At 36.1% G+C, this 23,064-nt stretch overlaps 1 pseudogene; it reads left to right on the top strand.

Annotated features, from left to right (window-relative positions):
* Positions 1 to 9,954: 9,954 nt before the first annotated feature.
* Positions 9,955 to 23,064, top strand: part of LOC131301424 (phospholipid-transporting ATPase 3-like) — a 42,322-nt pseudogene continuing 29,212 nt past the window's right edge.

Raw genomic sequence — 23,064 nt, 5'->3', positions numbered from 1 at the left:
AATTTGAAGTGGGACTGATTTCGATGAAGGATCGGGCCGAGCGTGGTGGGGGATTACTTGGTCTACATATCGACCCACGAGAACACGGGGGTGGCTCGGACTGAGTTGAGGACCGGGTTGACTCGGAGGTTGACGCCGTATGATGTGGGGGATTTCAGCCCCACCGTGTCGCCGTTGGGGGTTTTGACGGCGGTGGAGAGAGAGGGTGGAAGGGTTAGGTCTCACATTTGGGAACTGTTCGTATAGATAGTGAGGAAGAAGGAAGGAGATACATACATATACATATATATTGGTACATAAAATGACATATATAGCCTTAATTTAAATTTTCCGTCCATGTGGATGGAAATTGGGATTTGTCCTTGGTAGATAGTAACATTTGTTTTTTCAAAAAAAATAAATATATATAGTAGTAACGTTTGTGTAGTGGGGCTAAACAAAATTCAAATAGTTTAGAGTCAAGTACATACTTTACCCTTTTCAAAATCACAATAATGATTGAAATTGTTCACTATTTAAAGATTCACCGATCAACCTCTCCACCCCACAGTATGTTATGTTGATTTCGTATGCTATTTTTAAAACAATTGTGTTATTCACATAGAAAAAAATAACACAGATCGAGCATAGATTTTTATGGAGTCCACTATAGGTCTCATACAAGCGATCCAAGTCGTTCATCAAATGTAAAACACTTTTTCAAGGGCCTCCGCTAACATTCAGCTAAATTCGATACTCATAGGTGTTCGATTCAATTATTTAGCTTTTCATTTGGATTTGAGAATAATAAAAAGTTAAATGATTGAATCAAGCACCTATAAGTATTAGATTGAGCCGATTTTCGCAATGGCCCTTGAAAATGTGTTTTATATTTAATGAACGATTCGAATCAAAATGGACAAAAAGATTCTTAATTTACGTATGGTGAACTTTTGCACTCTTTATGTATTCTGCTGCCATAACTTGCACAAAATTTCGTGCTTTATTTTACAAAATTCAAGTATGGTTTTCATTTTTTTCCCTCTTCTTTCTCAGTGAACAAAATTACAACATTGTGGTTCCAGTGCTGATAACATTTTGTGGACACAGCATTCTCCTCTTCTTTTCTTTTCTTTTCTTTTTCCAAATTCGCAACGAATCCCGAAAGCTCAAAATATCATTTGATTGTGATGACTATATATCTCCTCTGTTGATGTCAATAGTTCATTTCATCGCAAAGTCGGACTTTTAACTCTTGCAAAGTTTGAGGTCTTCTATTGTTATGAGGTGGTCCATGCTTGTATAGCGCTGCAATGCATATTTCCCGTGTGCCTTTACGCAGGATGATGTACACCTTGAGTAGTGATTTCTTCTTGCTTTCATTCTCTTTTCCGCACTTGTGGGGCTCCGATACTCTCTGTTAGGCTCGGAGAGGTTTCTATTGACAAACTTGTTTACTTTAAAAGCGTGTTCAACTAATTAAAATAAGTATTTATTTTTTAAATTAAATGTGACATATTATGAAAAATGACTTTTCTCGTAAAATAAAAAATAAGTATTTAAAAAATATATATCTTAACAGAACAGGACCTAAAACCGTCTTTCGCAATGGGTTTCCTATTTTTCCTCGAGCACGTGCTATACTACATACATGCATGCGGTATTATATACACGTGCTATACATGCATACGGTACTTCCGAGTGCTGTTCCTCTTTCGTGCGTTTTCACGCACTTTAACTTCGAAAAGCAACTATGGAGTCATGGCTCCCTGCTTTTATATCCCCGTTCCATTGACAACTTTTTTCATTTGTTTTTTATTTTGTTCTTATTTAATTTTATTTCTTGTTTATTAGTTTTGCTTTAAATTTTCTTTTTATCCAAGACTTAACAGTGGTTATTGTTTAAAATATGTTAAAAACTTAAAAGTGGTTATTGTTTAAAATATTTGGGTAAAAATTAATTTTTTTATTTTTTTGATTCGTCTTGACGAGACAAATCAAAAAGTCAAAAATTTGATATAAAAAAAACAAACGTGAAAAAAATTTAGATAAGGACGAAACAAGACTTTTTCTAAAGTGTAGGACGCTACGGTCCTACACTTTTGTTGACAACCGCGTAGAGTGGCTATGATCTTAAAGAGATTTGATGGACTACTTTTTAACTTTGTTTTGCGCCTGTATCTAAAGCCGAACTTGAGCTAAAACCTATTTTGTGATCGCTTTAAGCCTTAAATTTGATTGTAAGAGTCCTTCTTACTTTTTAATTTATTATTATTATTATTATCCAACAAAAATGTCTTATTTTTAATTTTTTTTTTAAGCCTTCGAAAAATCAAGATTAAGTCCACCTAAAAGTTCTGTTTGATGCAGTCAACTAGTCCTCCTGCATCTCCAAAAGCCGTGCTTCCACTCAGTTTCATCCTTTGTGTACTAGCTCATTGGCCTCCACAAGATTTCTTTGCCATATTTCTTGTTCGGAAAGTCTAGGGTCACCGCGCGCCTAGATGGGCCCCAAAAAATATAAAAAAATATTCATAAATTTTAAAATAATATTCTATGGAATCTTGTAAAAAATCAGATCCAATGGATATCGGTAGGTATGTTTTTTGAAATTTGTAGGGACAAAACTGTTTAGTTTTGCAATTTCGTCCCTACAAATTCAAAAAACATATCTACCAATATCCGTTGGAGCTGATTTTTTACAGGATCCCATAAAATATTATTTTAAAATTTATAAATATTTTTCTGTATTTTTTTGAAATCTAGAGTGAGCCCAATAGACGCTTGGTGAACGGTTACCGCGAAATCCATGCTGTGACCGTAGTCCTGCTGTTTCTTGTTTAACTGAGATACTCATATTTCTTTATTTGTAATTTATCTGCAGTAAAATACTTATATATCGACGGTTCCTTTATACTGCTTGATTTTTACTCCTTTTCTTTGCCACAAGTTGTGAAACAGAAGCGTTTTCAAAATTTCAAGGCAACTATAGGACCAAACACGCACACATGATATGCAAGTATACGAAAACAGTAAAGAAATCAACACACGGATATACGTATGACCATGGGAGCAAGAGAGCGGCTGCGATTTTTACTATTACAGTATAAAATAGGGTTACAACATAGAGTATTTATAATTACTTTATTCTAACTCTAATCCAGTAGTTGACTTGCATACCAAAAATACGCCTGTCTTATTTCTATAAATCTTTAGTATCTCTCTATATTTAACATATGAACCTCAATTCTAACAGCAATAAATAATTACAAATAAAGTATAAGTTTTTGATCCAATCTTACAGAACCTCTTGCAATATATTGTACTCCATAAAATATACAGTATTTTGTAGCGGAGTATAAGACGTTTCTTTCCTGCCGCTAGAAGTAAATAAACAGAAATTAAAATAGAATCAAGGAAAGGAATTACAGATCATTGGCGTGAGCAAGTCAATGAGGGTTGGTTTGTGGCCAGTGGGCTCCCCCCAGTAAATATAGAATTTCATTATAGGTTAGTCTATGGCATTTAAGTAACAAAAAAATGTATTTACATAATAATCTAAACATAATATTAAATACAACCTCTTATATATATATGAATTTTACACACACTATTATGTTTAAATCTCACATATATGTGAAAGATTATATAAAATAAATATTTAAATCGTTGTGTGAATAACATTGTTGTAAAATAGCGTTGTGCTGTGTAAACATGTGTTCTATTCTTCTATAGCCACAGTGTTGGAAAAGCATGAGGTTAGTTTCGTCATTTGCCAAAAGATTGATTGCTTCAACAGAAAAAGTGGCTTTCGATTGAGAAATCGAATCAGAGAACCTGTCAGGCTGTCAGTATGATGCGCGTGAATGGCACTAAGGAGAAATTATTCGTTGCCCCAAGGGTAACACGTCATCCATGTCAGGTGGTGCCTTCCACCAATCAAAGCCTGCTGTCTTGGAGAAATTATTGGAAAGTCTGTCACTGTTTAAGGCATCCCATTGACACATTTTTCACTCTCCACTACACAACCTTCTCTCTCTAAAATACTCCAAATAGGCGTGTAAATGAAAAAAATAAAATTGAATTGCCCAAAATTGTGTAGACACAAAAAAAACTTAACACATTTTAGCACCTCGTTTCCATTAACAAAAAAACACAAAAAATTTAAGGCATTTTCCAATAATAAAAATAAGTTTCACTCACATACTCAGTAAAAAAAAAATACTACCGCAAATAATAAGACATTTTTCATCAACTTATTTACTACGAGAAACACCTAACAACTTTTCAACCACAATTAAAAATCTACAAAATTTTTACTAGTGGAAACACACTCTAAGAAGACCCGCTCTTTACGCTAAGATTTTTGAGCTTTTTCTTATTTTGCCCTTAATAAAAAAAAATTAATTTTGCAACAAACTTTTGTGGATTATTGATTCGTCTTGACGAGAATAACAGAAGAAAATTATGACTTTAATCAAAATATTTTTAAAAATATTCATCATAAAGCCCAAAAAATCAGCTTAAAGTAAAAATTATGACTTTTTTTTACCTTCAATATCTAAGGTAAAGCCTCTCGGATATTACAACAAAAATATTAGGGTAAAAGTAAAAAGTTTGTTAACAAAATATTTTTATTAAGAACAAAATAAGAAAAAGCTCAAAAATCTTAGCGTAACAGGGCGGTTCTTCTTAGAGTGTGTTTGTGCTAGTAGAAATTTTGTAGATTTTAATTGTGGTTGAAAAGTTGTTAGGTGTTTCTCGTAATACTTGTTCTTTTAAATAAGCCAAAGTGGCTTATTTTTTGTCCTTATTTAAATTTTTTTTACATTTGTTAGTTTCTCGTCAATTTTTTGAGAATTATTGCTTCGTTATGACGAGAGGAATCTAAAAAGTAAAAAATTTCTATCAAAACTTAATTTTTTTTGAATAAAGATAAAAAATAAGCCAATAAGTCAATTTTTTCGTCTTTATTTAAAAAATTGGATTTCGATCGAAATTTTTTACTTTTTAGATTTCCTCTCATCATGACGAAGCAATAATCCCCAAAAAATTGACGAGAAACTAACAAATGCGAAAAAAAATTGAATAAGGACAAAAAATAAGCCACTTTGGCTTATTTAAAAGAACAAAACCTAAATAAGTTGATGAAAAATATTAAGTTATTATTTGCGGTAGTATTTTTTTTTTTTTACTGGGTGTGTGAGTGAAACTTCTTTTTATTATTGGAAACCAATTGGTAAAATGCTTTAAATTTTTTGTGTTTTTTTGTTAATGGAAACAAGGTGCTAAAATGTATTAAGTTTTTTTTGTGTCTACACAATTTTGGGCAATTCAAATATTTTTTTTTTTGATTTACACGCCTATTTGCTATTTTAGAGAGAGAAGATTGTATAGTGGATAGTAAAAAATGTGTCAGTGGGATGTCTCAATCAAAGTGATAGACTTTCCAATATTTTCTCCCAGACGGCAGGCTTTGATTGCTGGGAGGCACCACCAGGCATGGATGACGTGTTGCCCTTGGGGCAACGAATAATTTCTCTGCACTAAGACCCCACCGTTAGTTTTGAGATTTTGAATTTAGATTTACACGTAATGAGTATAAAAAAAATAGAGTAATGATTGAAAATATGAGTAATAATTAAAGAGAAGTAGAAAGAAAAATAAGAATAATAATTAAAAATAAATAAATTAATGATTAGAATCTAAAATCTAAAACTCTAAAACGAACGGGGTCTAACGTTTCCCCTCGGCACCCGTTAGCATTCCTCATTTACAGTAGATTACAAGATTGGATCAAATATCTACAATTACTTATGCTTTATTTGAATGAGTTTTTAAACAAATTTGGGTTTGGTTTTTGAGTAATGAGTGGAGAGAGAAGATAAGGTAATGATTGAAAATAAATATATTAAGTCGAGAGAAATGAGAATAATGATTAGAGAGATGAGAGTAATAATTGAAAGTAAGATTAATGAGTGTTTTCTGACTTTGATTTTTTTTTCTTTTCAAGTTTGAATCCAAACAAAGCATTAATCGAGCTGGTTTCTCTTGCTTAGGTTGGTTTGCTTTTTGGAAAAAAAAAATTTCAATTCAAAAAACACTTATTATCTATGCTGTCAATCATTACTCGAATTTAATTCTCTACTCATTATTCGTATCTCTAATTATTTATTTATTTTACTTATTACCTCTATTTTTAAACATTATCTTGAATTCCTCTATTCACTTATCCAAACATAGCACTGATCACTTCAAAAATTATTTGACGTTTGGGAGAGATGCTCCTCGATGGGGGAGATTTTTCTACCGACCAAAAGAAAAAAAGTTGGGCAAATTTCATTGACCTTCCCTGAGGTTTCTAACACATGCAGAGACCCCCCTGAGGTTTTTGAAATGTCACTGACGTCCCGCTTTTCCTGACAATATCAAGCCTCCCCCTTGTCGTTAACTTGTAATAGATGGCGTTAACTGCTGTGTTTAAAAGACCAGAATACCCCCCTAATAACAATGCTTGAGTAATTGTGTAGGACACTTAGTATTTTTCATACCGTCTTTCACAAAAATTAGTAAAACTAAATTCACCAAAAACAAACTTTAAGCTTTAGGCATCTATAAACATAGTTGTTTTTTTTTTCTTCTTTTTTCTAAGCCATTTGTAAACATAGTTAATTACTAGTAATGTTATTAAGATGAAAAAAATACAACCAAACAGCTGGTATTGTTAATATTTTTACCGTCTTATATGAACTTTTTTAGTTTCGGTCCATATTTTTTACCCTTTACTGATTACTCTTGTCAAGTCAGACCATTAATCTTAAAAATTACGACGAAAACTTGAATTAAAATTTACATAAAGTAAAAAAATACCAAAAAGAAGAAGAAGGAAGAATGGGCTGACAAATGAACTTGATGGAGAAAACCAGCGTAGAAAAGAGAATCATAATACTTCTTCGGGCCACTATCTACCACTTTTTTTATTATTACCATCATTTTTTGATAACTTAGGTGTTCGGACCAGCTTACGCACACCTCGACTAATCTTGGGGGTTCAATCTCACCGCCCACTTGCAAGGAGCCCAATTAAAGTTAGAGCAAAACTCTATATTGACTGGCTCCAAAAAAAATTGACGGCAACTGAGAGGTTCTGAATCTGTGAACTTACAAAGAAGTAAACCCCAAAGTCTCAAGTTTTGACCACTAAACCAACCTGTTGGGCTTTATTATTAGCACTAATGAATTCCTTACGATTATATATCCAGCTAATAATTAGCTAATGAATTCCTTAGCCTATTAAGGCTCCGTTCCAGAACGTAAAATAAGTACTTATTTTTTAAGAAGGCAATTTTAAGCTCAAAAATAATGTGTTTATGTAAATTATTTTTCTACCAATATGGATCTTGTTTAACAGATCTTTAATATGAGGCAAAAAAAATTAAAAAATTAAATTTTTATTTACATTATTTTTGAGTTTGAAAATGTGAAACAAGCTGCTTATTTTTTAGGAAGGTTTCTGAAACGGGGCCTAACTCGCTAATTTAAAAGAAAATCCCATTAATAAATTCCTTACGATTATCACATACATATTATTTTATTGAAATAAATCAAAGATCTCATTTAGTTCTTTAAGTTGGTGCAATAAATTTTGTAAATTATAAGCCTCTTCCATGCATCATTTTCTAAATTTTTTGACACCAAATTAAAGAACTAGTCGCAATCTTTAATTCGGTGTTAAGAAATTTTAAAAAAATGACGTACAGAAGTGCTTTATTTTTTTGTACGACAATTATATATCTTTTCGTAGTGGACTATCAATTGGGAACAAAGAGAATAATATATATATATATATATATATATATATATATATATATATATATTATATACAAAATATATAAGATATTACATAGCAATTTACATACATGCGTAGCCGATGACATTTATAGACATGAGATTACCAAAAAAAAATCTCTATAAATACAAGTGAATTTGCACTTCAATGGGTGGGGAACATACCTTAAGGGTTAGTTGTCCATTTCATTGAAAAAGTGATTTTTTTTTTTATAACTCAGATGGCCGGATCAGCTTATGTGCACCTCAATTAATTCTGGAGGCTCATTCCACTGCTCACTTGCGGGAAGCCAAATTGAAGCAAAAGTAAAGCTCTATATGAACTAATCCCAAAGGAGTTGACAGCACTTAAGATGTTTCAAACTTAAGATCTTAGGAGGAAGCAAACCTCTAAGTCTCAAGCCTTGAAAATGTGAATTCTCAAGCCTTGAAAATGTGAATTTGTAAATACTGAAGTAAAAAATTTAATAAAGAGAAAGCTTGTCAAAATATTCTTAGAATTTGACAAGTTGTGAACGATTTAAATTACCCAAGGTTTTGTGTTGTTTTCCCCTCAAAATCATCTATGCAGCTATGGCTGAATGTCGTGGTCTTTGAAGGATTTTGCTAGCAAAGGAGTCATTGTTTGGTTATGCATGGTTGCAAGGGTAATTTGGGCAGTAGGCATTGCAAAATGTGCTGACATCATGATTTTCTGGTAAGGATCTAACGGTGGGTTAACAAATGGGGAATCTTGACAATTGTTTCAAAAGTAGGGGAGGTCAGTGATATTTCAGAAACCTCACCGTTTTTGTTAGAAACCTCAGGGGAGGTAAGTGAAATTTTCCCAAAAAAGTTAAGGTAGCTTTTTCTTTTTGGCCTTTTCAGGCACCTCCGTATGACGAGACCAGTGGAAAACGACATTTGGGGGTCGCTCATTCTATAAAGCTCACGTCGATTCGGCTTTGTTTGCAAGATCTCCACGTGATTCTCGACACACAAAAAGGTACAACCGTCCTTTAAATTATTGAGTAGAAAATGTTAATTAATCACTGTTTTAACGGAGTAAAGCGAGAATTTTCATACCCTAGTTAGCAATTGCCTAATGAAAATAATAAATAAAATTACTTTCTTACTTTTTCGCGTTAAAAAAAAATGGATAGTGTCTAGTCTCAACGTAATAAAAACTACACAAAAATGCACTTAAAAAAATTATACGAGTGTTTGAAGCTTGAAGCTCAAAATTGAAAATTACAAACTAAAATGGTGTTTCATTATTATTTATCGTGTACATTGAGTACACACAGTCAACCTTTTATACTTTTAACTATTTATAAATTAAATATGAAAATTATGCGAGGATGGTCTAGTTTAGTCGGATGTAGTACTGCCTCTGGTACAGAGCGAGAGTTACTTTTTGAGATTTCAACTATTTAAAAAGATATGGAATGGTTATATTTATAATGTCTACTATTTTTATCATTACTCCTATATTTTATTTATTTTATAACATTTATATTTACCAAATTTGAAAAATCACCAAATTTTCCTTCCATATTTGGAAAATGGCTATCATTTTGGAACAATTCAAAATAAAATAATGAACTCTCAATTTGAAATGGAGAGATAATACTCCTAGACGTACTTGCATTTTTATCTAATTTGGTTAGGAAAGGCGCAAAAAATGGGCTTGCACCAAGTTAAACACCAAGCTTTGTTTGGTTAGCATTTTAGTTTAGTTTAATTTTGGTAGTGGATGAAAAGAGAAATAGGATAATGATTGAAGAGAGATAGAGAGATATGAGAAAGTAATAATTTAAAAAATATGATAATAATTAGAGAAAGAAATAGAGTAATGATTGAAAAATTAAATTAAAACTAAACTCAAATGTGAACCAAACATAACCATGCATTTTTTACATTTGTGGAGAAATCTCAACAAATTTACAGATGCTCTGTACCCAATTTTTTATTCTTTTTCCTCCTTTTCTCTCTCTATAATTTTATTCTTTTCTATAATTTAATGGATAAAAAAAAGATTATGAAAAAGCTGTTGTGGTGTGAAAGAAAAAATAATAAATAAAGTAGAAATTATACTAGCTTTTTAAATAGGTATTTCACTTATGCTTGGTGTACATGTTCTTACAAAACAAAACGTCGTTATACTTTTGATCTGGACATTGGACGAGTTGTAGAGAAGATGAATGGAGGTGGCTGTGGTGGTGGTCGGAGTCCACCGCCGGCGGCCGGAACCCCCACTCGCTCTGCCGCTCTCGGTCGTATTCAGCCGCAACCGTGCGATCACCGCACCATCTACTGCAATGATCGAGACGCATTAACCTTTGTCAGCTTCAAGGTCCCTTGTCTTTTTCAGAAACGTTTTTCTCCTGCCTCTCTACTTGCACACCAGAAAGTCTGCTTGCACAGCAAAGGCTGCACAGCAGCCGTGCACAGACCAGTTTTGCTCTCGTCTCGGGTCTCGCAAAGATGATCGGAGCCGCTCATTTTGTTCAAAATACTTCGTTTATGGTCTCTGTAAAAAATCACCTCAATCCGATATCGGGAAGGGCGTTTACGAATCATCTAATTTTGCTTCAAAATTTAGCCTATTTTGAACAAAATGAGCGGCTCCGATCATCTTTGCGAGACCCGAAACGGACGCAAAACTGGTCTGTGCACGGCTGCTGTGCAAGTAGCAGCGTTGCTTGCACATGCTGTGTTTGATGCTACTTGTACTAGTGAACTTTACTCCCTGAACAGTCGGTACGTTATACTCAAATTAGGGATGGCAATTGGCCCGAATCCGGCCGTCCTATTGTTCGGGCCGGATTTTCCAACTCATTTTCGGATATAGGATTGGGGTTAAAATTCCAAAATCTGACCGGATTCGGAGTGGAAGTACCCCACACCTAAACCCGCCCCATCATATATTAATATATAATATAATTATACTTTTATCCTAATTTAATTATCATTATACTTAAAAAATTTATTATTTTTACCCTAATATTATTATCATTATACTAAAAAATCTTATTCTTAGCATTGTATTTTTACCATTATACTAAATTACCACTTTTTTTAATAACTATTTTCTTTTATTTTGCTTTTACATTACCAAATTTTTTAAATTTCTTACGGGGCGGGTAAACTCGTTCTCTGATCGGGGCGGGAACGGGGATACCCAAAGAATACCCGGATGCGGTCGAGGCCGTGTAATAATTTTCGGGTTGGGGAACACAAAAACCTGCCCTACCCCGTTACCATTCTTGTGGTGAACACGTACAGTTGAAAGAACGGTGCTATGCCCACCGCATACTTTTACCGCTCCCTCAATCTCACCGTTGATCTCGACAACCAATGGATGAGATATATTTTTCAACTATTACCGATAATAAATACTCTGATCGGTAATAGTTTATTTTTAATCTGGATCATCCAAAATTAGTGTGGTGGGCTATGCAGTGACCCTCATGCGGTGGCAGTAGACTTTTGAAAAGTGTTTGGCCTGAACTTAATTTACTAGTACAACTTAAATCAATTAACTTGAACTTATATTTGAGTATACAAGATGGGATCGCCCCTCTTCAGTACATTTTCTACAATTTCACTTCGAACTAGCTTGAAGAGAGCTGTGGTGACTTGCATACTTTCTAGACCCCTCAACGCCGTGCTTTATATTGATTTATCTTTGCATCGTATTCCTAATCTTTATTTTGCAGGTTTAGTTTATTGTGTCTTCGGCGTTGAGGGGGTGTTTGTATTTCTGTTGGCTTCGGTGAGGGTGTTGTTTGGCCTTGTTTGACTGTTTAGTTTGTTGGGGCTTTGTTTTGATTGTCGGGTTGTTTTGTTTTAGCTGGTGTTTTCTCTATGTGGTCTTGTTTGTATGGACAAGTATGACTGTACTTTCTTGTTTATCATAATGGGATGATTTTGTTTGTTCAAAAAAAACAGCTTTGGGTCATTAAATTTCGTGGGTTAATTCGTTACGGGTCTATTTAGTTGTCGGGATCATTTATTTTTTATTTATTTATAGTTTTGTAAATTAAATTCACATAATAATCCATTTTCTGACTGCTTTACCTTTTCGGGAGCTAGAAGGTGGGCACATGCTAATGTGTGAATAGATTAGGTGAATATATCTCTCTTTTTTTCTTTGTCAATCGATAAGAGGAGATAGGGGAAGGGTGCTGCAATTCGCAGTGATATGACTCGAATCCAGACATGTTACCTTCTTCATTTTCTTTTTGACCTGATTCAGGCATCTTACCTAGTGAGAGAATGTAACCACTAGGCCAACCCCTTGGTCTTGATTATATCTCTCTTTGAGTATGCAATTTTTGGTTTTTTGGGTGATGGGGTGATATTATGTCGAAACGGTTTTTTAATATATTTTTTTGAAATTTTTCAAAAAAAACAAAACAGTTTTTTGAAAAAGTTTTTGTAAATACAGTTTTCAAAAAGCAAATTTTGATAAGAAAACAATATTTGAAAAAAAAATGTTTGTGAACAATTGTTCTTTAGAAAAAAAAAAACAGTTTCGAAAAAGTAGTTTTTTGTTTTTTTAAAAAACATTTTTTGAAAAAAAGCTCTTTTTAAAAATAATTTTTTGAAAACATTGTTGAGAAGGGGATGGAGGATGAAGGTTTTTGTATAATGATGGATGCACTTTGATTGAGAGGATGTAAGGTCCACTTAAGTTGATTATTGACAAAATGTTGCTAGTTTTAGTATACAATGGTCGGAATTTAGTTAGTTGCTAAGTTTAGCTATTCCAATGTGAGCACTTTCTTGAACAAATATTGTTAATCTTAGCAATTTTTGGATTTTGGTTAAGCTATTGTGGACACTCTTACCACTCATTTTATATAATGTGATATGATATGCATAATATATATTTAGGCCCCATTCCTCCAAGAGAAATAGTACTTATTTTTCAAAGTACTTATTTTTTGAATTAAAGGTAATGTATTATGAAAGAATGATATATCTAGTAATAAAAAATATGTACTAAAAAATTAAGAATCTTAGCAGAACGGGTAGTACTTCTACACATTTGAGGACCCTAATTTTGGGCCAAACCTTTGGGACGCGGGGGAGCTGATGCCCCTTTAAGGGGCAGCCCTGCAGCAGCCTGCTGTCCCGGCCAAGCAGGACTCACTCCGGTCTCGCTTCAATGATTGAAAATGTTCATTTTGTAGAGCTCGTCGAGTAGAATAAGTGTACCAAAAATTAGCTCGATCGGATATCATTAAGTGCTTTATCGGAACATTTTTTATCTTGAAAATAATAGATCCGAAAAATTGGATCAAATTTACTGGAACCCATTATTGACAAGTTATATGTATTCCGATTAGGCATTTAATAATATCCGATCGAGCTAATTTTTGGTACACTTGTTCGACCCGATGAGGTCTACAAAGTGAACGTTACTGATCATCGGATCAAGACCAGAGTGAACCCCGATCGGCCAGGACAGCTGCTGCCCCTTATAGGGACATCAGCTCCCCCGCCTCCAAAACTTTGGGGCTCTGGGCAGTGACTTGCTAGGCCTACCCCAGGGCAGACGCTGACATGTGTAACTGCTGTGTATTGCAGAAAAATGAGGTGGGAGAGATTTATAACTTGTTGAGAAGTTTTTTTTAGTAATTAAAAAATGTTTAAAGAAAATGGTGACAAGGGATTTTACCAAGGAAACTAGGAGAGTAACAAAGAGGTTAGTAGAGCAAAGGATAATTTTCTCTTTTTTCAAATTTTTCAATCACACACAATAACCTAACAATGGAGTAATAGCGATCGAACGACTGTAAGTATTACTCTCGTTTGTTTGCCTAGACAATTTTAAGCCATACTACTCTGTTTTTATACTTTTATTATCTACAATAGAGGATCAACTGTGAAGAAAATGAAAAAAAACTGTAGAGCAATAGTCTTTTTGTACAAGGAAATATTTGTTCTAGTACCAAAATTACTGTCCTCTACATTTGTTTATTATTTGTTCTTTCTAATAGGATTTTCTTATCATTAACCATGTAGGAGTACTTACTGGATTTGTGGTGGTATTTTTGTCAATTATTGCAGCGAAATTCTATTACAACTATGAAGTACAATCTTCTTACTTTTCTACCGAAGTTCTTGTTTGAACAGGTAAGCTCTGCCTCCCAGTTGTAGAAGTGTAGATTAATTAAGGAAATTGATTTTGGTGCTCCAGTTTTAGCCATTGGCACTCCACTTTGGGTTTTGATTATGTGAGATTACAAAACACAAAGCAGAGTGCAACTGGCTAAAAGTGGAGTGCCAAAATCACATCTCTTAATTAATTGGTTAAATTACTCATATATCAACATTTGGATTTTGGACTACTATCTATTGACTTTTTTTTTTTTACGTAAAAATAATTGTTCACTTTTTTATTGAGTGCAATTTTGGTTGATTTTTGGGATGGAAAAGTTGACCCAATCCACCTTTAAATTAGACGAACCAAAATTTGACCATGATATTTCAAGATGGTTTTAGTAACGAGTCTGATGACCATATGGCGAGGTGAGATGAAATTGTGATTGTAGTGGTGGGTGGTGGAGGGTGATTGTGGTTCTAGCTATAGTAGTAGTGGAGGATCGCGAGAGCGTAGTGGTGGTAGTACTGGTGGCTATGGTGGCAGAATGGTGGGGTTGTGGTAGCGATGGTGGTAGTCGTGGGGCAAAATAGTGGAGGGCGGCGATGGTATACAAATTGTGATTAATTTTTTTCAGTCACAGTTAAATAAATTTAAGGCTATTTAATTATTATAGATTTTTACGTACATTTTTAAAAATACTGGCAAATTAAATATTTAAGTAATGTGACATGTAATTTTCAAATCTCCTTAATACTCGTAGCCTTTTCCAACCAAGCACTAGGTGGAATGCCCTAATGCTATGTTTGGATGCCTCTAATCTTGAGCATAAATTGGAATTTATTAACCAAGAATCAAATGCCTATTAATTCAACGTATGAAGTAATTTTATTACACTGTCTGGATTAATTCGGTAATTGCAATAACCCGAGGGTTGGCCACTTGGCCTAGTGGTCAAAACTTGGAATTTAAGGATTTGCTCTCTTATAAGACCTCATGTTCGAAACCTTGCACTAACCCCGCAGGGTGGCCTATTAGTCAGGACTTGAAATTAAGCGGTTTGCTCTCTCATAATGCCTTATGTTCAAAACCTTTCTTAGGTTCTATCAACTCATTGGGCCAATCCAAATAGATCTTTACTCTGGCTTTAATTATGACCTGTTTAGTAGGCGGTGAGATTGGTCTTCCATGATTAATCGAGGTGCGTGTAAACTGGTCCGGACTCCTGAGTTATCAAAAATATATTTCTTTTTCCTTATGAATTGAGCCAATAATCTAAGATTATCATTGAATACGACAAAGATAAAATCCTCACTTTGAAAATATAACTCATATCCGAAACTGTTTTTGTTAATACCAAAATTGTTGTGTATAAAAAAATTTGTACCATATGCAAAGTACAAGACTCTTATGCACAACGGTTTTGCCATTAATAAAATCAGTTTTGACATTATCATTTCCCAAAAATTATTCTACAATCATAAAGACTACTAAAACAACAATTATTAATCATGCAATGCCACATCAGAATGTTGCGAAAATTATTGTACACATTGACGCGTTATTACTTGAGATGACTTGGCCTAATAAGTCAAATGGTTTTTTTTTCTTATTCAATTTTTTTCGCATTTGTTGGTTTTTTGTGAATTAATAATTTGCCATGCCGAGAGGAATTTAAAAAGTAAAAAATTATTAGCTTATCTTTGTGTTTATCAAAGAAATTTGGGTTTCAATCGTAATTTTTTACTTTTTAAATTCATCTCGTCATGACGAAGCAATAATCCTCAAAAAATTGACAAAAAAAACTAACAAATGCAAAAAAAATTTGAATAGGGACAAAAAAATAAGCCATTTGGCTTATTAGGCCAAACAACAAGCCCCAGGTAAACTCACCCGTCAACCTGCCTCGTCGGTTGACTCGTTTCTGAAAGTAACATGCAGAACTAGGGCCGTAGAGCATCACTAGCCCTTACCCTTTTCTTCACCCAAATTTGGGTAGAGATTTGGCTCAAAAGCTTGATTTGTGTAAGGCATCTTCAATGCTAAACCTATATTTTTACCAAAATCTATTACTGAATGGCACACTTGTAATTAATAAGAGTAAAAAGATGGTTTGAAAAAAATGGGTAAGAGTAGTGTCCCCAAATTTGGGTGAGGAAATGGTAAAACTCAAAATGAGTAGACAAATAGGTATAACATTGGAGATGAGTTTTTAAGATTTTTACTCAAATTTTAGATTTGGGTAATAAAATGGGTAAGAATTGGAGATGCTCTTACAACACTTTTGGATGATGGGATTTTATGAGAAAAGAAAGAAAATGATTATGGTTTGACTAGGGCTGCTCGCAGACTGGTTTCGTGCGGATCGCTTCGGTTCCCAATCCGATCCGCTCGTGGTGGATTGCTGTTTTTCCATCCGCCAATCGTCTGTAAGTATGTTTGGATGGATCAGTTCGGTTGCGGATTGGTCGATTTGGGCGGATTATATACTAGTAAACTACGGTTTGGGCGGTTCGGTTCGGTTCGGAACCGATCTGCTCATTGCGGATTGTCGTTTCATTCATCTGTAAACCATTTGTGAATGTGTTCAGTTGGATCGGTTCAATTGCGGATTGGTCGGTTTGGGTGGTTTGAGCGGATTGAACTATCTGCTAGGTAGCCCTTGGTTTCTTGTGAAATAATCCCACTCTAAATTGAATATTTTGGTGAAAAATAGAGGGAAAAGTACAAAAATTATAGTTTCTTTACTTTATTTGGTTTTAAGTTTTGAAAAATGATTTTGATGTAATGAGTGGTGATATAGATAGAGAAACTCCTGGGCATGTGATCAACTGAGAGAGATCTCGAGTGGTTTGAGAGGTGTGTGGGCCCTATGCTACCAACAACTCAACCGCTTTCTATCCCTGGTCGGGTGGTCGACTTGGAATGAGTCTTGAGGGCTCAGGCAAGAGACAAAAAATATATGTGAAGCAAGTTATGTCTCTTCTTGAGCGTATTCCAAATGATGGCACATTTGACCAATCTCGTCCACTAGAGTGCATTAAGGGGGCCAAGCAGTGTTTTAGTTTTAGTGAAAAAGGCATTTGGTGAGAATAGCTCCCATTCCTTGTCACTCCCTGCAAAGTCCACTTTGACCCCCTGTGGTTATCGCCGTGTGCGGATACCCCCTTCATGGTTAAAAGTGAGTACATAACCTAGCTGTGGTTTCTAAAAATGAGCAGATAGACCATTTTCCGTCCATTTTAACTCCACAAGTTTTAAACACGCGCGCTACAAGTGCGTGAGGCATTGAAATATATAGATTTAGAACAATTTTGCCCTCGAAAACCCACTCTCTCTTCCCCATTTCTCTTCCTCATTTCTTCCACACCACCGCCCTCCTCCTCCATTGAAACCAGCAATCCCCTCCATCCATACTTCAACCGTGCTCTCTTCTATCTCTGTGCGTGGCCTTTAAACTCCAAAAACCTTGAGCCACTGACACCACCACATGTTTCTACCATTTTTTCCGGCGAACTCCATAGTCTCCGGTGAACCTTTAGCAGCACCACAAATCCTCAATTTACCACGCCGGACTCACCAGAATCGGTTGCCAACGAGGTGGAGGCCCATCTTCTTCTTCGATTTCTTCTTCTTTTTCAATTTCTTCTACCCCATTTGAAGCTTCAATCTGGGGGTAATCCCAGGCCACTATATTCCATGGCCAGCTAGACATGCGCCCCCCACTCCCTTTTTTTTTTTTTTTCGTGTGTTCAATTGTTTTGAAAGGCAAAATCGTGTGTACATTTATATATATACAAGGGCCTATTAGACATTTCGTCGTTTCCGTTAACGGCGTAAGCACTCGACCCCCTTTTACAAACCACAGGTAAGTTATGAAAAGAGTTTTTGGCCGAAATGTACATAATTTTTAATCAAATTGGAGGAATACCCATTTTCTGAAACGTTTTGTAAAAATAGGCCATCGCGCCTTTTAAAAACATGTTATAGTGGTTAGGCGCCATGTGGTCATAGTAAGTGGCACTTGGTTGCCACGTAGGTTAAAAATTAAAAACCCATTATGAAAATGTGTTATATTTATAACTCTAACCGCGCATTTTCAAAATACGTTATAAGTCTAACCCTAATAGCGCGTTCTGGAAATGCGTTATGTAAGCAATCTTAATTTTTTTTATACAAAGCGTGAGAATTTTTAATATCATATGTCTAAAGATATTAAAAAACTGGACACAAAGATATTAAAAATTCTCGCGATTCGTGTTAAAAAAATTAGAATTACTATTAACTTGGAAAAGATTGGATAGTAATAGATTTGATATGAAAGACGTCACGAGTACATTGATAATAGTACATAAAATACTTCTTGGGTAGAAACTTTTCATATAAAAACATCATTTCACATGACATGTAATTTGAATTATGTGATTAAGATGACGATGGTTTTCATTTTCCACAACTTCTCTTGTTGTGACCTTGTTGACCACACTTTGAGCATGTTTGTAGTGGTTGGTACTCAATCAAATCATCCATCTCATTTCGGATTCGATTCACTTTCGAGCGGCCTCGACCTCGGAGACGTTCTTTGTCTGAAAGAATTTTTGGCCTATTGTACGATGGCCGGTAGGCTTGGTCAGGCAGTGGCTTGAATGGGAGAGATCCATACATGGCCGAAGTAATCATGAGGGTCAATATGCATTTTGTTGCAAACTGCAATAACGTGCGAACAGGGTATTTCCCACAACTGAATCTTGTTGCAAGCGCACGTCTTGTTAGTCAAGTCAACTGTGTGCTTGTTATTTTCTTTGTATGGGCTTGTTCGATTGATTGGCGTTATGTACATCGTACAAGCCCGCGGCCCGGTTGAACACAATGACATTGTGTCCCATTGCGTTTTTCCTCCAATGATCGTACTTTTTCTTTGCATATAAGTTGAAATCATTCCCTTTGGTTTTTTGTATCCAGTGACTTCACCAGCCTATCGTCAAAGTACTCTACACACTTGTAGAAAGTAAACATAACAGTTGCCATGATCGGGAGGTGTTGGGCTTCTTTTACGACCCCATTGAAGCTCTCAGAGCAATTAGTAGTTTCGCTGCCGTAACACCTACCTCCATCGTATGCAAACGTCCATTGTGTTTTGTTGAGCTGCTGAAGTTCTTGATAGATAAGTTTGTTGGCGAACCTTTTCAATCGGGTTAGTTTGGCCTTGAACTTTTTCTTTTGACATTCCATTGAGCAGACTTCGACTTCTTTTCCCACTAATTTCCCAAATCGACGATGATAGTTTGATCGCAAGTGACAGAGACAGTAACGATGGTAAGCATGCGGGGGCATCCAATCATATGCTGAATCATCCTCTAGCCATGACATGAGGCTGGAGTGCCTATCTGAAATGAGACACAAGCCTTGTCGTTTGGTTATAAAGTGTCTGACGCAAGTGAGGAACCATCCCCAATTATCCCTAGCGCATCTTCAAAAGGCGCGTTAGGAAGTTACTGTAGTATGTGGACATGCCGTGTCCGATACGTGTCTTCGAAGGCTGTTAACAATTTTCAATCCTTTTAAACCAAAAGGGGCAAACAACGTTAGATCGACGCACGCCTAACGAGCCAAGCCGCGCGTCAATCCGACGTCGTTTGCCCTTTTCGGTGCGTTGAAACCCTTATAAGTAGCCAATTCAAGGGCACAAAATGGGCAAACGACGTCGGATCGATGCGCTGCTTGGCTTATTAGGTTCGTGGGGACTAGGCGGCCCTAACGAGCCCAGCCGCGCGTTGATCCAACGTCGTTTACCCATTTCGGTACGTTGATACCCTAATAAGTAGCCGATTCAAGGCACGAAACGGGCAAACAATGTCGGATTGACGTGCAGTATGGGTTGTTAGGTCTGTGGGGACTAGGCAGACCTAACGAGCCAAGCCGCGTGCTACGTCGTTTGCCCGTTTCGGTACCTTCACTACAAATTAAACATAACTTAGGGATTCAAGAGTACGTTCATCCTATTAAACAAATAAATGCCATCCAACATAAACAAAAGAACTGCACATAAAAATTACGCATCATACATAATACCAAAATCCAACTAAATGTATGATTTCTACAAAATGAACTACAACGTAGGAGTGCAACCCATCACAACAAAGAGTACGCACTCACTACATATCCTTCCTACGCTTAACATAATGCAACAGTTTGTGACTTCCTGTACCATAAGCCGTTGGATGTAATTGACGCTTACTCTTATGTGGCACAAATGGTGGGGTATCATCTTGCTCCTCTTCAACTTCCTGCTCCACGACATGCGCCTGTGTCACAACCCCATCTCATTGCCTTGCTCGCCCTGAACATCGACCTCTGCATCTTCCTCCACCGAGAGGTGACCGCCCATACCCACTAAGTCATCTCCCAACTGAGTCACCTCCACGGGTGCATTTGAACTGCCACCATCATCCCCGTCCAATGTCTACTTCCTCTTTAACACTGGCCTGCCAAGAAAAGTTGTGTCCAGAACTCCTACGTTTTTTAAAGGGGAATCAAACCAATCTTGAGAGTCGAAAGGCATTTCAGTGTGAATCGACAGCAGAGAAGTACTTTGAAACATAGGCGTGAATGGGTAGCTTGGCACACTCCCTAAATGTGTCGTAAAGGAGGAAGACACAGAACTCCCATCTGCATCTTGCGGCGCAGAACTAGTCCCAGCGTCCACTGTATCCGGTATGACATCATTGTGTATGAATGGGTCCACCGGCTCCTGTGCTGCAACATTTTCCACCTTAATCACAGACTTGTGTAACGGGTCAACCTGTTCCACCACATTCACGCCTTCTGCTTGAGGCTAGTTAGGCGCCATTAGGGGCCTCTTGCTTAACCACTTCTCTAAATACTCCATCGCTCCAACTCCTTCCTCCCCAATAGACCGAAGCTCATCCAAGTCAATATCCTCCATTTTCTACACTTTCCTTAGCCTCTCAAATAATCTCATCTGCTTATTTAATAATAACATCATACAAATCATAACAACACAATTGAATTACGATAAATGACAACAAATAAACAACCAAATATCATACCGCCTTGTTCGCGCCTCCACCTAGTCGGCTAATATATTGTATCGTAATCCTCTCGTACCAAGTAACATAAGGATCATCGACAGGGTACACATACTCATGAGGGTCCACCTCTCCAGCAGGTACATATGATCCAACCTATTATTCCACATCTCCAACTCAGCACGGTGGTCCTGACGGTAATCCTTTTGCCCAGCCTTCCAGTCCTTTCCATACTGTGGCTGCTTATAATTACAATGAGCGGGGATTGTCTGTCAACTCCCAAACTACCGCATCACCCTATCTGGCATGTGCATTTGCACCATTGAAAAATTCAACAATGGGACCTTTGCCATCCAAATTGCCCTTCCAGCACGACAATTTGTAGGAAGACTAGCAATCAACTCATCGCTGTACGATCTCCAAACCACCTACACGAATGAAACACAAATAGTATGACCAAATCAATATTATTGTGCAAAGATTAGTTGATTTTGTATTCAAATAATAATTTTTATGAAACACATACCTCATCTGGCCTTTGAAAGTCAAAATAATTTTTACAATATCCAACAATATGGGTTGCCAAATCCGGTGAATGAAAATGATCATTCCAACTGAACATAAGTATTACATATAAGAAATTAAAACATGCAACAGGTTAATCTAAAATTGGTAAATACAAATTACAATTAATGAAACCGTACCGTGCATCAAGAGGAGAACCTGCGGACGCTCACGTGTACCCAAATGTCCAGAGCAACAAAAGGAAACCGCTCCCAAGCCCATAACTGTAGGAGAATGAATGCCCTACCCGCATTTTGCTTACCACTCTGACAACCGTGGCATAGATAGTGGTAAAGATCTAAGAGGCAAGCGTTGTCCTAACTCCGCATAATTGTCAAATCTTCAAGGAGGGTTAAGTAAGCTAGGTGGACTTTGAACCCTGAGTGGTCAGACATCAACACTCCACCTATCAATTGGAGAATATAACCCTGGGCCTGTTACTGAACATCTTCCTCCATATACCCTGCAGCTAAATGCCCTTTAAAATGTTCCTGTAACCACGTCATCGTTACCTTACCACCTTTTCTATCCACATCAGGTACCGTCGCAATCCCCAACAACCGCTGACACAATGGACCCATTCTTTAGTGCTTTTCCAGATGACAGTATCACCATCAACAGGTAGCCTGAGCAAAACCTCCATGTCCTGCAAAGTCATAGTCCATTCGCCCGTGCACAAGTGGAACTAATGGGTCTTTGGCCGCCAACGCTCTACTAAAGCTGTCATCAGTCCAGGGTCAAGAGAGATAAATGGTAGATCTAAAACACCACCAAAACTAGCCTGCCTAATTAATTTTAAAACTGGTGGTGCCGGGGGGTCCAACTTCTTCAATCTAGCTTCACTTTGTCATACTTTAAGAGTTTTCGAATCAATTGGAGGCTCTCCCTGCAAAAATAAGTCAAGTTACTTTTACATTTTGTAATCTGAATCATATTAAAAGTGTTGACAAATACTTAAAATTTGTACTTACATTATTTGCCCATAATATAGAATAAGAGCGATGGTTTTGCTGAAAAGTTAACAAACTCCAGTCAGTGGGCCTCTCCTGAAGAACCATATTTTACCTTGAGTACCTAAAGCAAATAGAGTTAAATTATCAACTCATTAACATATCATCTTACGTAATGCTCAATTTCAACCGTTTAGTGTGTTAATCCATCAAAAGTCATGTGCACATGGAATCAGGGGCGGAGGGATTAAGAGTCAAGGGGGGGCAGCCGACCCCGCTGCCTCCCAAATTTTTTTAGAGATTGGTATAATTTTCACCCAATTTTTACTCATTTGACACCCCTTTAAAATTCATTTTTGCCCCAACCCATATATAAGGGTTTTGTACTTAGGAAAAAAATGAGTCAAAATATAATTTCCACCCACAAAAATCCCCAAAACGTGAATAGCGTTTCATTGTTCTTGTTATTAATATATATCTACTTTTTGATTAACTTGTTAATTTGATTGTTCCGTTCAAATAGCAACTAGAAAAAGTGAATCATACATAGTTCAAGTTTTCGACCCCACTTGTCTAAAAT

The sequence above is a fragment of the Rhododendron vialii genome, chromosome 9a (genome assembly GCF_030253575.1).
Source record: "Rhododendron vialii isolate Sample 1 chromosome 9a, ASM3025357v1".
In the NCBI taxonomy this organism is placed as follows: Eukaryota; Viridiplantae; Streptophyta; class Magnoliopsida; order Ericales; family Ericaceae; genus Rhododendron; species Rhododendron vialii.
This window is presented reverse-complemented; position numbering and strand designations above follow the sequence as displayed.